The 17850-nt window shown below is 35.0% G+C and overlaps 1 protein-coding gene across 1 annotated transcript in view; it reads right to left on the reverse strand.

Moving 5' to 3' along the window:
* LOC145738889 (uncharacterized) overlaps positions 1 to 17850 on the reverse strand; it is an 89646-nt gene that overhangs the window by 69022 nt on the left and 2774 nt on the right. The window lies entirely within an intron of this gene.

The raw sequence follows: 17850 nt of genomic DNA on the forward strand, positions 1-17850 counted from the left end.
AACTACAACACAACACAATTACAAACAGTTCGCACCGTTCCATATGATTCATATTCAAACATTGTTATGTATAGTTTGATGTAAAATTCTCAAATCCCCCCCCCCCCTGCTATCGCTGAAATTCTAGTACAATATCTGGTTTGGGAGCCTCTTTTTTTCTCAACAGCTTTCACTCTCTCTCTGGAAAATTAATGAACGCCATCTATTTCACGCTCGAGGATCGGATGAGTGACATCACGTTGTTATCGCAAGCTCTGCAAGCAGAGCAACAAAAAGTTGCACGTTAAGCAACTGACGCGATCGTTGAGCCTCCAGCTCGATAATAACTTTTTACATCGACATCTTCGTATTTTGTTTGTTTTCCAATTTTAGCTGCGTTACCGGTAGTGTATTTAAAACGAAAATGGAAATTAGTCGGTTCCCGAAACAATCCAAAGCACATGGATTCGTCATTTAGGAGGACCTTTTAACGGAATCAATTCGTTTCCGATCTCTGTACGGTCGTCGCATCGATACGACAGAAGGATTCACTTCGAATCATCTTCTCCGCCATTATTCTCTTTTTCTTATACCCTTGTCGATTTGGTATCCCGCTTCACGTATTAGCGTGAGCGTGGAGCTACATAAATTTTCAATGGCCAAATCCAACGATGAAATAGGCAATAGCTTTCCGTATCTAGGAAGCGACTTTTTTTGTATTTCATCGCCTTTAAATAAAAAAATGCCACTCAGTTTTCCAAAGACTTATTATTTTGTAATATGCTTTTTATTATCAAATTTTCTACAATTGAGAGCATCTGTAACTCATACAGAGGAATATAAAGAGAGTTATCAGGGAAGAGAGTTATCTAACTAATTATTAGCACACCAGTTGCGTATGTACTAAATTTGCAAATTGATTAGCATATACCTATACAGATTCAAGTAGGTCCCTCCGACTGAAAAAAATTGAGATTATTAATCGCTCATTAATATAAGAGTTGATATGACTATAATAAAAGTTTACAAATTGATATTATTTTCATCATCTTTAATAAAATAACTCTATACACACATGTAGAAGACAAAACCAAATGTACAATTTATAGCCTGCCTTTACAAAGAGGGTAATTTTAACTCATGATTCGTTGGACCACTCATGTGATATTATTCAAGTAATATGACCCGTCGTCTTTCAAACAAGCTGTTTCCCCTACAAACATCTGAAAAGGTTTCATTTTGATAAAAGTAAATGGTCAGTGTCGTTCTGGTAATAGTTTTATTAGACAGAGCAAAGTGTATGTTTATAGAAATGGAAGCTCATTAATATCGTTACACTGCCGACTTCCGGTAAATCCAAATTTATTAGGATTAGGGAGTTTCCAAAGCAAGTTTAGTTTCTTAATCTGAACAAGCACGGGAAGACTTTCTGGAGAATTAGGTGCTGGGTTGGTTTACCTATTAAAACTAAAACTTGGTAAATGGGACACACGTAAACGTTAAATTATCTATCATTGTTAAAGTTGTTAACAAGATTTCCCATTAATCATTTTTGGTATCTCGGTTTATCAGAAAGTTGGTCTCCCTCGAACATAAACATAGATCTAAACTGAAGTACAATATATGAAATTCAAGGGAAAACGCAAATTGGATTGCCTCAGTGCACGTATATCTAAAGGAAAAAAGTTTCACTCAGTTGGGCCAAAACAAGCCTATGGGCCAACCAATTAAAAAAATAAAAAATGGACACACGGGTCAGCGATTTAGGTGGCGCATTTATTTTCTTTTTCGTTTGGTTATAGTCCCGAATAAAGTATTCGTTCCCAAAGGGATAAATGTTCGAATAAGGAACACCCTTGGACCCAAAATCCCTGGGTCAGCTTTTTATTGGATTGTTAACCGAGGTGTTACACCATTGAGGGATTCGAGTATATAAATCTTTGAGAATCACTTTCTAAGTCAATTAACTATAATAGAATCACTATTGAAAAATTTGAACGGCATTATTTATGGAATGTTTGCTGGTACCGTAACAACATAAATTTCAGCCAGGAAAACCAATTTATTCAAGTGCATCACCGGCGTAGACAACCGGTCTTGCTATGCGCCATTGTTCGATAGCGTTGTCAAATTGTCAGAAATGCGGTATGTGTGCGAATTAAATTAGATCTGAAACAATACAAACTAATCCTAACGTTGCGCTAAAGCATCGCGAGAGCTTACAGCGTGCGTCTCATTTGTTGATCAATAATAATAACATAAAATTTTTAGTACCTTAAAAAAAACGAACTGATGATATAAAGTGATATGATGATATGATACAAAGTTACTCTATAATATAGATATAGAGACACTATTGAAGACCTTGCAGCAAAAACGAAGTAATTTTTTTTTCAAGTGGTCTAAAATATGTTTTTCGACGACTGACTTTGAAAGTACCTCATGTACGCTTCCATTTAGAAGCAGAAAGGGGTTATTTGCCGCGCGCGAGCAGAAAGAGAGATTTTCTGCTCTAGAGCGTTTTCGCTTTCTACTAACAATCTACTCACCAACTTTTTCGGCGTTTCCATAACAACGCTTGACATACCTGTTTGAAATATACACATTCCGTCAAAGTGATTTATCGGTGACAATGAGTTCGAGCGACGAAAATGATGTGAGTTGTCCTTCTAATCCACCCCACAGCAGTCGTCGAAAAAATATCGTCTATATTTCGAGCCAAAAGTACTTTTGCCGCTTTTACATGATTGCAGCGTTCGGCTTCGCCTCAAGCTGCAAATTTCATGTGCAAGCGGCAAATATATACTTTCCGCTCTTAATATAGAATATACTATTATTATTGACATGTACTGCCGGCGTAGAAAGACTACATTATGTTACTAGTACAATACTGAATTTTAATTGTACTAGTAAATAAATAATGTCAATATTGTCATTTTTGACGCATGATGAATGGGTTTGACATTTTGAGTTTATTGACGTTTTGGCGAAGGAAATGAGGTTGTGGTTGTGCTTGAAAAATAAATTGTATATGATACACGGGAGTAGAATGCGATAGTCCTGTCCTCAGTTCGCTCAGTTGTCGACCTCAGCTTCTTTTCGCTTCGGTCGGACTCTTTCTATTTCTAGTAACATAATATACTATTGTTATGATTTCGAGATAATCGAAAAAAACATTTTAGGATAATTATTATATTGTAAAGTCGTATGGTCATTTCATTGTAGCTCTATATGTAATAGTAGGTACTTATAGCCCACCCTATATAATCTTGATTAATACTGTGACGCCTGTTTTGTAAAAACATGCAAGTAGTTGAGTTATCTTCAATACACGCTTATTAAACAGCCGAAAGCGGCCCAATAGACTAAATCGCATTATTCGGGAGGAGTACGAGAATATGTGATTATTCCCCAGTTGTTAGTCTTTATTGCTGCATTGTCACTATTACGAACTGCACGCAAATAAAATTAACGCGAAACAGCTGAACCTAATTCAAGTGCACCGACGGTGCGCATCAATTTGCTGGAAGTTGATTAAATCTTTCGATGTATGTACATCGAGTTTTGCGTTTTCCCATTTCCTTTACACAGGAAAAAAGGGAGGGTTTTTACAGCTCGTTGAAATTATCTGCTTTTTCCAAAATAGGAAACGGGCTCTTTTAATTTAGAAATCCAATCGTTAATGCCTCTTCTCGAACCCGGACCTAACAGACGTATTGCCTCATGCCAAAATGAGTTTCCATTATTATTCGGGCCATTTTTTCTGCTTTCGGGATCGAACCCGATGTCGAGTTTATGTCTCTTCGAAACCGGTGTAAAAATAAAGCGGATGAGTCGGAAAGCAAACTAATGGGTCTAAGGTTTTAAAGCTGTGACTGTAACTCCCGAGTGTGATTCCTTTTTGGAGTAAGTAAATTCGATTCTGTTTACTTTAGTTTGGAGTATCTGACTGATATTTAGTTAAACAAGTAGCCGGGGTGTGTGATTCATTTAAGCAGGGTTTAAAAAACTTTTGAAAACCTACCACGATCAGATTACTTTAATAAAATAGTTATTACACTAAACCATTTGGGTCAACTTGATCAGCAAAAACAAAGCAGATTTAGTATAAATACAGTTAACGATTTGAAAAACTGCTGTGTCCTGCAATGTTACCTGATTGGATCTGCCTAGATTTTTACCCTTGAAGTTAGTTTACGTTTTAATAATGATGATACCTTTTCTAACCGTAATAGAAAATTGTTTTATACACTGGCAGAGTTTAAGTTTTATGTACAATAAACGCAAACAATTGGTTTTCTAGGTCGGCACGTTTACTGAAAACCAAATTCCGACTCAAGAATCTATAAACATTTCGCGTGGCAGAAATGTAGGGCTTTAGAGCTTTAGACTGTAAAATGAGGTTTAGACCCGACTCATAGGCATCCTGGTTTTAGAGACACACGGTTATGGCTATAGGTCGGGGTTAGAGTCGTTTTAAATGTATAAGTGGATTGTTACTTTCGCTTAATTGGATTCTACAAACCAGACTCGCAATCAGTTTACTCAAACACGGAACCGCGTCTCTTATTTTGTGTTTTATTTTATCCGGTGGCGATAAATTGAAGCAATCCGGATCTATGAGTTTGCGTGAAGTAATACGCGTCTTAAATATAAAGCATTTACTGTAAGGTTTTAAAAGGGGTCATAAATATTTAAGAAGATTTATTACATTCGCCTGCTCTTCAATTTGGTGCTACAAATTACTAAAAAACAAAGATAAAATTTACAAATTTGGATAAATATACAATATTTTGATTATTTTTGTATGTATACCGGATACCGGAAACTGCTGTGTAAGTGTAATATAAAAAATAATAATGATAAGTCGCCAAAAACTAAAAATAACTTTGAGTTAAGAAAACCCCATGAACCCAAATAGGTATTTACGTAAACAGCAGAGTATAGAAATTTAATATATTGCAAAAACTATAATATTACAATTCAAGTTATAAAATGAATAAAATCAATGTAAAATAAAAATACTTACTCGTCAGTTGAGAAAAGCATTTAAATTAAATTTCTGAAGTGGCAAAACTTTCAGCATTATTAGAGCGAGAAACCACAAATCTTCCGAGATTTATACGATCCCCTTATTGATGGATGTTATCAAAGTCGGCACTATAGGTAATATATTTCTTCTGTTGACTGCTTTTCGAAAACAAGACCCAAAGCCGCGGCAGGTCAGCTCTTTATTTGTTCGACTCTCTTATGTGGCGTTTCGACTGAAAGAACTAATATATTTTCTATGATGGTTCTGAATTTAGAGAGATCGATTTGTCGCCACCTTTACGCTCTGCGTCTCTATATACAATGGATTTCTTCAAAACTGTTCGTTTTGTTAGCTTGAAACAAAACAATGGCTGATAATGGGGCATCGTTCATTAGCGATTTCACCTGAACCTTAACAACGCTATTAGCGGGCAGAGTGCAGCTGGATCTTCCGCGTTCAAACAATTAATACGGATTAATGGATGGATAAACGTCGATAGGCGATAACCGAAACAATATGGCTTATACGGCAACGTCCGAACGATGATACAAAGCCATTCTAGATTTATGCAGATTCTTTTAGTGATTTGTGACACAAACAATATCTGATATAACATACATCTTCCATTAACTCTGCTTTGCCAAATTGAATAAGCTATTGTGTACCTCGATTTTGTTAATCAATATAAAGTTCTGGATAGTGGCCAAAGTTAACTACATAAATATTTACATCTAATAAAAACTGATAATTTCGCCTTAAACTGGACGTCTAATCAATGACAGTTCATGTTTTGTCTCTGTGAAATAAAAATGTTATTACATTTTAAAACACATACTTTTAACTCTCCTACGCTAGTCCTGTTGTTTAATATTAAAAGCAACATTTTCCTTTCATGTCGTTATTATTCGTAATTAATGCGGTCTTAATTAAACGTTTATCCGTTGGAGAAAAATCCACTTCAAAAAACGTTCAATTTGTAAGGTGCTATTTACCAATTAAAAGGACGACGAGATCGTAGAAATAAATTTCCGAGAAGTAAACTCTGTCGTAAATGCCAGACCGAGACTTTTCCCCTTACCCCTTCAATAAAGTCCGTAAAGCGTTTCCATTTATGCAGCGTACCGAATAAACAGTTTACAAGTTGTTAGATCATTTGAAAGTTTAATAAAACTTTGTAGTACAAACCAATTGCAAAACGCTTTGTTTTCCAGAAGATACGCCTCCCTTCCCCCTGCGCGACTGCTTCCTACGGAGTAAACAAGGGAGCGTCTGACGAAAAACGGAAAAGCCCCCGAGTTATTCCGAGCACAATAGAAAAGCCACTCGAAATGTGTTGTTCTTGCTTTTAATTTTGATCGTTGATTGTTTTACGACTCGCGAATCTGTTTTCAGAAGGAAATGCGAACGAGATTAATGGAAAACGGGATCATGACGGGGGTATTACGTAAAAAGTCAACCAGTCCGGCAACCCTGAATGATTTTATAAAGTTGACGCATTTTAAACGTTTTACCGTTATGTGACATTCAGGAATATACAGAATGAGCGACAGGATGGCAATGAATTGAGGTTATGTTTTGGCCTATGGTTTGATGACATTTTCTTATTCGCTTTCTCATTCTGATCACATTTTATGTAACATGTGGTATGGTTAACTTGAACAGTTTGGCAGCTATTAATTATTTGCGAAATTCTACTTTCCCAAGAAACCTTTTCGGTACGGTTAAACGAAAATCCCAACCAACAAAACAAAATTAGTTTTGGGTCTACAACCTTCGCAGTGACATGATCTGATAGAAAATGCGTAATTAAATTACCATTTTACACAAAGCCGCTTTTATGATTTCATCAATTCCGAATCATTTTTGTCGCATGGCATGTTTGAACGACAGTTTTTAAATAAAAAGAGATAATTTTTCACTGTAATTCAATTTTGTTTTATTTCCGAACCAATAAAACTGCTAAAAATCTTTGATCTACAGAAATCTTGATGATCTAAATTGAAATAAACGTCGGTTCGGCAGAGATTTTCCCGCATAGCTGACGAACGACTGCTGACTGTTTCAGAAGGATCCCACTGGATATATTCCTTTATTAAATCAATGAAAATTTTTCCAGTAAAATGAACTCAAGAAGAGTTTTGTCTTGCTGAAAAAAATTAGAATTGATCAAACGTAATCGTTAGATAAATGTGACGAATGCGTTTTTATTTGTCAGTTTTGTCACATTCAAGACCAACATTTAACTGTCTATTTACAATGTTCTGTCATCCTATTTTTGTTTGTGTTTTTTTGCATATGTATGTAAGTGAGCTCAAAATCGTAATGGCTAATAACTTTTGTTTCAGAATTATAAAATATACTTATTAATTAGAAACTGGTTTTCAAGATTAGGTTTTTATAGGGTGGGAAAGAAAAACAAATTCTTTAACCAATTCTTGTCCTTAAATAGAATCAATTTGGAGTAAGCGATCCGCTAATTTGTCTAAATAAACAATATTAATTTTAATAGTTATATTATCCTGAATGTGATTGCAAATTGAGAAGTTGTATTAGCTCGCGAAACTAAACTACGGTAATTAGAGCTAGCTAGTCTCTGCCTACACGGTTTCGAAGGCAATTAGAATCAAGATGCAAGTTTAACAAAATTGCGCTATTAAACACTCGCGTTTCGAAAATTCGATTTACGAAATCATCAATTAATTAATTTATCATGCGGCCTAGAATTGCTAATTAAAACACTTTGCCCCTAAAATTATCTTTGACTAAATCCAACTACAAGTATAATACTCGTATTAATATTACTTCTATCTTTATTAAAGAGCGTGGTCTATATAAGAAATATGATAGCTTATACCTTTATGAAAATCACTAACCAATTCATCTTATAGAATTGCGATACAAAACAAATAGGTAAATGTGTCCACTTACAAAAATTAGTAATTAGAAAATCTCACAACAATGTAATCAAAAAGAGGAAAGCGACATAATCTTTAGGACAATTTAAATAAATAAGCCTTAATTGGATCGATGGTATAAAAAAAGACGATGGAAAGGGCAAAGAAGAGACAATAATTATTCCTTTTAAAACAACTCGAAAAGATAAAAGGACGACCGCAAATTGACGCTTTGATCTTAGAAAATTAGCAGGCTGGGTGGAACGCATTGCCACGGTTTAAGAAATTTCAAATTACTCATTGTTTAATTAAAGTATTAATGCGCGCAGGGTTTTCGAACGATTAATACCTACTAACTTTATTTCGATAAAATGCCTTATCTTAATGGATCATTATACGGTTTTATGAGAAAAACGGTCAAGTTTTCTATAACCAATAAAGACTTTAGAACTGACATTATGGTTAAATATTAGTTAATATTGAAAGAAACAACATGATTGACTTTTGACATAAAATAAACGTCAGTTTGGAAGCCAAAGTTAAACCAGTGACGAGGACTGTCGCCGTGTGGAAGCGGCAGCGATTTGACTTACGACTTCCTTTGGCTTCCTAGGTGACGGTTTGAGTTAGTTAGACAAACCATTTTTAAGTAATGCTTTCTCACTTAAAAAAGTCGTTGTTTTTATATACCTTTTAATTGAACATTGGAAAACAATCTCTTTCGCCGCACTACGCACGACAACGTTCTGATCAATGAGGAAAAAGAACAAGTATCAGGAGGTAACAATAATACAAATTATAACTCGTTTGTGCATTAAGCGAGGGGGACGGAAGTTGATAGCGTATTCGCCTACTGCGCAGTTGAATTGACGCAAAGTCATTGTCAGTTTGGAGTTTCAAACCCGCAAAAATTTGTTGTTTGTATTTAGTGTTAATTTGTTTTGTTTGTTTGTGGTTCTTTAACAGTTGAGTTTTGCAAATTTAAATTAAGTTGTACAGTGGACAATAATAATAGTGTTTTATAGTGCCAACCGAAAGTTGACGGCCGCCATATTACTCCCCCTCTCCCCCTTGTTTCTGTCACCCCCTTTGTTTGCTATTGCTCCTTCCTGCTATATTTTTTTTATTCATTGGTTCTGATGCAAACTGTCAGTGCAGATGACATTCACTTTTTCACGGTAGGGATTAGCTGCAATTCGTCTAAAGCACGGGTCACACTAGGCTGCTTGCCAGCTGCTGCCAATCAGCGGCTGACAGGGGCCGCTGCCTGATGGCAAAAGTTGGACAACATTGTCAGCCGCTGACAAATACTAGCTGGCTGATGATGCCACCGGCGAATTTTATGGTCACACCATGCTGATAGACCGCTGATAGTGATTGCTTCTAAATTCGCGGTTGGCTAGCAGCCTAGTGTGACCCGTGCTTAAAACTTATATCTGAGGATAGCTAAACTACCGTTTAGTAAACCACGCTTGGTGGCCCTGTAAATATGGTTTTAGATGAAGATAATTGTTTTATTATTGAGCAAATCGCAGACACCTAAATAAAGTGATTAAGGAAAATTGCGTTTTGAAAAAATCGATCATGGAGCATGCTATGTCCATAGAGAAAAGCTCAGACTACACCCAAATAAAGATTTTCGCCATCAATTGAGCATGTGAACTTTTGATTTGTTTTAGTTTTGCATTAATAGGGTAACGTCCAACCTAAATAAAAGAGGACTTTTCGTCATTCCGGTTGACGTTAAGTTATTGAATTGGATTGATTGACAGATTTTTCGAAATCAATTAGTTTACCAAGAAAAAACCAACGGTAGTAAACTGGCAAAATACCACTGCAGTTTAAAGATTCTGTTTGGGCCAAACTTTCCTCTTAGATTGTAAAAAATCGAGTAAAAAATCCTGCATACAAAATTCAAAACTTGATATTGAATAATTGACACAAAATGAGAACCAATTCAAGAACCGTTGCCTTATTAGCGATTTATGCATAAACTGGAGCCCCATTAGCATTCGAAATTTAATATTTGCTACACAGCGTACGCTGTTGTTTTGGTCAATTTATTTAAACGCCTTCCTCAACGTGCAGCGCAAAGATAAATAAATCATGCAAATTTGAGTGTAATCGTGGTAATGTTTCGTTTTAAGCTGAAATCTTGTTATCTTCTCTCATGAACGTGCGAGGTGAAAACAAATTATTCACATAAAAATTGTGAAAAATTTCTTACATTTTTTAAACCAATTTTGATTAAAAAAACCTTTGAAACAATAAAAGAGGACACTTTACGTAATGTGCTAATCAATTAAAAACTTAAAATGTCTTTGTCAATTTATATAACCTTCTTAGAAAGAATGCTACAAAACAGGCGCAAAAGGAATGAAAAATCTCCCCTTTTAAACGTTAGAGGATTTAGAGATACGACTGAAAAATGTATTTAAATGTCTGGCAGGGGAGAACTCCCTGGAAACGGTAAAATGCAACATTTCCCCCGATATCTTTCTTTCTCTTTTTTCCTACTTCTACCTTCAGGAAACAGAATACGTTAACATCAGGAACACACACATCAGCTCGTACATTAGGACTGTCTCGACATTTTTTAAAACTCTGGAGCTTTTAGCTTATTTCCTCGTCGCGGACGACCCAATTGAAAATGCTAATGCTTATTAATCCCAGGAACCGTGTGACCCCTTATTATGAATGTAAGCGGAAAATCAACCAAAATAGGATGACGTAACAATGTACTGTAACATGACAAGTAAATGTTTTAGGTGTGACAAAAAATGTGAAAAATAAAGAAGCAAACGTCACATTGAAGCCATTTACCTGTAGGTTACATTTTTACGTCAACCTATATTTGTTTGATTTTTTGTGTATGTACGAAATTTTCCCTACCTACCTACTTACCTACCTTATCGATACTTTTACTATTAAAAAATTACCTTTACTTTCTAAAAAATTCAATTATTTTGTTTGGTGCAGTAATTATAGATATCAATATGTATAGTTCCTCAGTTCTATAGTGTAACAAGTCGAAAATGACAAAAACAGTTTTGGAACATGATAACAGTAATGTATTTTATTCTACTTTCATACAAGTACTGCCATCTTCTATACAATATACAATATTTACAATATTGAAATTGGTGGAAAGCTGTATTTGGAACGTCTTGACTGCAATAACTCCAATTTGATATTTTTGGACTTATAGAACTGAGGTATCGATATGTGCCAGGTAATACGAGAGGACGTCGGCTGTATTTCAGTAATTAAACAGCGTACAGCTTGGGGAAAAAATCTAGTATGATTAAAGAATCTATGAGAAATTGGTTTCAAGTTTGAGACATTCGTGCTAGGGGGCGTAACAAAAAATAAAAAAGTTACAGTTTTACATCAGTTTTTTTTTTAAATATGCCTTACAACTTTTACGTACAAATTAATACAGTCATTATATTTGGGACTTAATTCCTCATAACTTTCTAAAGTAATTTTTTTCTATCTCTTGAAATAAACAGTAAGTGATGCTTTCCTTTAGTTTAAAAATTACGAAAAAATCAAGAACATCTCATCCGATTTTCAAACTCCTAAGCTGATTGGAAAGAAGACACTTTATCTCGTTTGTTGATATAATGACAAGTTTATTTGGAAGTCTCTGATTACAGTAAATTTTCGGATAGATTTTCTCGGATGTTTGTAGTTTCGAAAAAAACTCCTGGCTTAGAAACCTGAGGGACTAGTACGGATGTAGCAGTATGGAACTAAATATTTCGAGCGGCGGTCAATAAAATCGGCATAGCCATGATGATTCCTAAACCTCGGCATAGCCAAGATGAAACTTAAAGAAGATATTCTTAAAATTGAAATTGAAAATTAATTACCTTCTACATCTAATGCGACATTATACTAACTAGGTTTTGTCTCGGCTCCCAACTTTGCCGTTAACTTCACCTGGTATTGAAATAATCCAGAGTCTGAGCCCGTTTTATAAATATCTGAATTTCAGTAGAACGCGTCTAGTAGGTAATGTTAAGAATGTTCGTAGAAATTTCGGTTGACAGCTGGAAACAATTAAAAACTCTTTCTGATATCTTTAAAACTGAAATAAATCAAGGGCTACAAAAAAACTCTAACAAAAGCCAATCGGGGGTCATAAGATTAATGAAATGAAATGGAGCGGGTAAGCAGACTAACTTATTTAATTAAGATCGGTCTATTGTTGGCAGCTGAAAGAATTGAAAGGCGATTATTCAAACCTCACTTCAACATTGACAAACCTTTACTATAAATTAAGCGGTGTCACGTGACGGCATATTTATTGCTACCTGAAAAGTTTAAAAGATGGCATAAGCAACACCATTAAACGAGCAAGAAGTTAGAATTCAGAAACCATGAGAATTTACAATTATTAGTAAGAGTATGCGACACATACAGAGGCTTAAAGCTGACGTATTTTACAGAAACAGATACGTTTTAATTAATTAACATTACCACGAACGTGCAGCGGGTATATAAAGTTGACTGGAACATATCCTGACCCGAAACTCTGAACATTTCACTGACTCCAATAAAGTAGCCTTTATTATCATACTTGAGCCTGCTCTGGCAAGGATAATTATTATACGTAGTTTACTCTATTTGGTCATTTCCCTACATATGTAAACTATTTCACAAACACGAAACTAAGCTCGACGGCTTTATGTGACGCCATTCATTTTAGCTTAAAACTAACTAGAAAGCAATATGATTTAAGTCGCACCTTTTTTTTCGCTTGAGTTGATTATATGTTTAGAATCAGTTTTTACTTTTTCATCCAGATGAAACTGCTGTAATCCGTATTAGCTTCATTGATTGATAAGATTATAGATTTCTGAGATACGAGGAAGTCCCTGTATCCTGTATCTTGAACCACTGGGTTGTGAAACTGTACAGAGCATTTCAAGTAATTGGCTGTCACATACTTGTAGTTAACGAAACAATAGATACGCAAAACAAAATAAAATACGTTATTAGTTTTCCATCTACTAATTAAACATTGCTTAATAATCTCAAATAAACAGTTTCTTCTGTATTCCAAAGCCCTGATCATACAACAAAAACATTGCAAAACGCTAGCAATACAGTGCGTTTTTTTTAACGCGCAACATAGGATTTTACGTGTTAAATTTTTAAGCCCATGTAAGACCATGTTATTTTGGAACTACAAGTATAAAACTTGACGGGTGTTTCTTTAGTACCCTGAAGCTTAAGTAAGTCTACCAATTTGGTCTAAAAAGTGATTCAAAACTGGAAAAAAATCATTTTTTTTCGAAAAGATTTTATCCTTTCATACTCCCTGTATGCATTGTTGTTCCTTGTTGTTTTTGATACTGGCAGGGCAGGTAGCAGGTAAAGTAACTTATTTTGACTGCATTACGACCCGATATCTTTTGAACGTCAAAAGGGCATTTTATGATTGTTTGGAATATACTGTTTGGCTTCAAACGGAGGTCAATTTGAACAATTCACTTATAAAAATACTTCTTTTGTTCTTAACTTTCTTGATATAAAGTTAATGATCACCCTGTTTTACTTTCTATGCCAAATTTTACCTGCTACCTGCCGTGCCAGTATCAAAAACAACAAAGAACAACAATGCATACAGGGAGTATGAAACGATAAAACCTTTTCGAAAAAAGATGATTTTTTGCAAGTTTTTTAACACTTTTTAGGCCGAATTGGTAAATTTACTTAAGCTTCAGGGTACGAAATAGCCACCCGTCAAGTTTTATACTTGTAGTTCCAAAATAACATGGTCTAACATGGGCTTAAAAATTTAACACGTGAAATCCTATGTTGCGCGTTAAAAAAAACGCACTGTATAGTAAAGTAGTTTGCATTTTATTCGCATTCTCAATAGAGCAAAAATTAATCCTCAGCATTTGGAAAAGAACTGTTTCATAACTATTTTCTAATTAACTAAACCATCCACTAATTACCGTTTTTTTTTAAATACAACACAACGTTTCGCGTGGTTACGAGATACGTAATCATCACCAGTGTATCGACCTACAATAAAAATATCCACACTGGGCCTTTAGCCCTTTTTTATTTCCATTAAGCGGCTATCGCTCATTCTAATTGCATAGTCGCATTTGGAAACGTGCAAAATAGGAGATTTGGGTATTTTGCACTGAACGCTAATGTAATAGATCACGTGCTTAGTAGGAAAATTAGCCATTTATTTTGGAATGTAATATGTGCAGCATGATTTGTCAACGGCGCTATTGTGAGGTGTAAGCGAGCGATTTATCGAATAATTGAAAAGTGTTGAGGGGGCGGCAAAATGACGTTAATAATTTTGAGATATCATTGACATACGTCAAAAAAACACTAATTGATTTAATGTTCGAAACAATCCAATCGGAAACGGTGTATTGAAGGGATCCTTTTTCTGCATAGACTCAATTTTCAAAGATAAATGAGCCTAAATCTAAGTACAAGGGATGAATAGAGAACGGCTGACAGATGAAATTTAAATTGTGGAGGGCGGCGAGCGCATGAAAGAGCTTTGCTGTCAGCCGCAAGTGGATTTAGTGGAATATACCAAAGACTTTTTATGGCTCCTCGTCTTCTGACGATTTGGTTTTCGAAACTCAAGTTGTTACTGCCAGGCTTGTGTTTCTCAGAGAGTTGAGAACGCATAAGGAAATGCAAAAAATTAGTAAAAATAATAAAAGCTCAAAGCTAACGCAATCCAAAAGTCACGTGCGTGTCATACTTTCGCCAATTGTGATAAATAATAAAGTAGACCAATAGCCTAAAGATTTCCATAATGTAATTTTCAGTAACGCTCTTGAACAAGTAAGTAACGACAGGAAAATTTCATCGATTAAGATTACCTAGGTTGGAAAAATAGTCAAATTCGATAAGTTAATTCATTTGTTCCTAAATTATTGTAGATTTCAATACGTTCGATCAAAATTGTATTTTCAGGTCCAGTTATAAAAAAAGCGTTTTATTTGACCCTCGAGCGAAATCGAATATTTTATTTAGGACCGATAACATTATATGAGGGGTGTAGGTAGACGGTTTTCAGCTGCCAGTCGAATGATTATATTCCAATGTTTTTGTTTTAACATTTTGACAGGTTTCGAGTTTGGCGGATTGTTCTGATGGTATATTCAGATTTTTTCATTTTATTTTATTCAAACCTTCCCTTCTACCCAAAAATTATTTGCTACGAAGTTTTTGTGTTTCATCTACTTTAATCAAATTCCTGGATAACAATAATTATGAAGTGTGATACAATAAAAGAAATTAAGCGTATATTATACTCGAGCTAATGGATTGTCCTTTAACAGTAAACCGAAAAACGACCGAGCAAGTGTTATGGAGCTGGTAAACCCGACTAGAAGGTAGTTAATAAAAAAAGGGTGACGCGTATAAATTGTACACATGTCATTAACTGTATGTTGTCTAGCAGGTCTTTTGACGCCATTCAATTTTTTTCCTAGTTTTGCATATTTGAAGGTATTTTAGAAGAAAAGCAGCTCAAAACTGGATTTATCAATTTTAAAAAACGATAGTATGATTCATTAATTAAAGTGTTACCAATTTGGTACTGATGAAATTGGTATCGTGACGGACACTATAATACTATAATTTCTAAAAAAGAAATTTGGTCGTCGTGACAAACGAAAAGTTGATATGCAATTCTGATTGACCCTCTTTTTCATTGCATTTGATATCTGATAGATAAAGTTGAAAAGTGCTGTGTGCATGATTGATTGTCCTTTTCTACATAGGTATATCCATGTTGATTACGGCCTATAGAAAAATTATTAACTAGAAATTCCACTAACCAAACAAATATGACTTTTTCAGAAACTTGAGAAAAGCAGATCCACAAACTAAAAGCATTGTTCTATCCTACTACAACAATTATTATCCAAGACTTCTAACTGTTGTTTGTACTGAAAAAAATATAAGTCGTCATGTTCTGTTTTATCATTTTATGGTCATTGTAAGTTCTGTGCAACTGACTCTGACTGTGACCGTTGCAAAACCTCTAAACAGAAAATACACCGTTGAACAATTGAAGACGCAAACAATAGACTAGCAGGAAACTGCTGTTCGTTGAACTTCTATTAAGTTACTCGGATCTATTTTAATCCGGAAGATAGAAAGAAAATCAGGTCCTGTAAAAAAGCCCTCCCTAGATAAGCCGATTCTTTTTCATTCCTGAAAAAGGCATTTTAGATGGTACCTAATCTATTTATTAAACTGTTTTATTTACAGCAAGTCTCTATACGTATGCACATCTCAATAATTGACTTCGTTGGCTTCTTCCTTACGTTCTTCGGAGTGAATTAGATTGCATGTGTATATGTATATAAAAGCGGAATTCGGATCGGAGAGACGATCTATAAATTTGTAACGTACGAAATTCCGACTTGTAAACTTCAAAGCTGTTTCTTTTTACGGTCGCCGGCAATAAAAATGCTCGTGGACTTGATTGGACTTAAATCGTAACGTTCAAGTTTTGGATCTGGATGATCCGTGCGGCTCCAAGACGCTGCCGCTCGTTTCATGAATTTTCATTGCGCTCAAGAAGAAGAGATTTCCATAATTTTAATATAAATTTAGGAGCGGGGTGAAACTGGATGAGGCTATGCCGTCGGGAGTAAATCTCCAGTCCATTAGGGATGGTTAGAAAATGTCTTTGCTCAGGTGACACTATCAGGTTTCGGATATTAAACGAAAATATTTCAGAGATGGTTCGATTCCTTGAAGAAATTTAATGTGTGACTCCTGTGTATGTAATGTTATCAAGTTTTGAAATAAAGTAGTTGCATCAAAAGATAAAAAAAATAATAAAGCCTCCTAAAATAATCTAAAACGACAATCACAAACCACCTACGGTCGGTTGTACTACACTACACTACACCGTACGGTACTAGGGCCGTAACCGTGCCGACCCATGCAAACCAATATTCTTTGCATGTAAAGTAATCAGACAATAGCCACTAGACCGTTCCGTCATCCGTCCAATATCACAACATTTTACATCATTGCTGGTTGTGGGTTCATTCTCAATTTCTACTTTCAAAACAATTTGAGTAAATGTTTTCATAGTAATTAAGATACCAAGGGCATTATTGGCACACAATTTGAATTGCTATAACTTCTAAATAGATTGAGATAGAGAAAAACGATGGTTTTTTTACAGGGTGATATTTCAATGCTTGGCTTGGCTTCAATGTGACGATTGCTTATTTATTTGTCACATTCAAAACATTCACTGCCTATTACATAGTAACGTCATCCTATTTTAGTTTGACTTTTCTCATATTATCTAGACCAATCAGTTATACAGGGTATTCCAAATGTTCCGGAAAAGTCTACCTTTTGCCACAAGGTGAAAGTAGATAGCTGGAAACTGGCTGGATAAAACTTCGTTGAACTTTAACTGCTGGAGATTTTTTTACTATTTCAAAAAACATAAAATTTGGTGTTTTTTTAGTTTTAATAAAAAAAGTTGGCGAATGTTAAAGAAATTGGAACTGACTATCAAGAGACAGATTTTTTAACCTTACGTGATTATTCAAAATTTTATCTTTGCAGCTTTCTCCTAGTGACGAAAGGTAGAATTTTCAGAAAAATTTGGAATACCCTGTATTTTATGTATCTATTTATAATTAGATGCCAAACCATAAATTCCCATAATAGAGAAAGGCCCTGCATTAACAGGAAACCAGAAACAATTCAAGAAATAAAGACTTGTCACCACTTTTAGCTTTTACAATGTTTCATAAAAAACACCGCCATTAGTTCGTTCGGTGGTGGATTTTATTTGGGTCCCCGCATCCGTGCACCGTCGTAATTTCGATAATATAATTCCTGTGTCATACCGGTTGCTAAGGCGAATAAATCATATTTCACGAGTGATCTGTTCCCGTGGATATCGAA

The sequence above is a fragment of the Ips typographus genome, linkage group LG1 (assembly GCF_016097725.1).
Source record: "Ips typographus isolate SLU linkage group LG1, UJ_Ityp_2.0, whole genome shotgun sequence".
Classification (NCBI taxonomy): domain Eukaryota; kingdom Metazoa; phylum Arthropoda; class Insecta; order Coleoptera; family Curculionidae; genus Ips; species Ips typographus.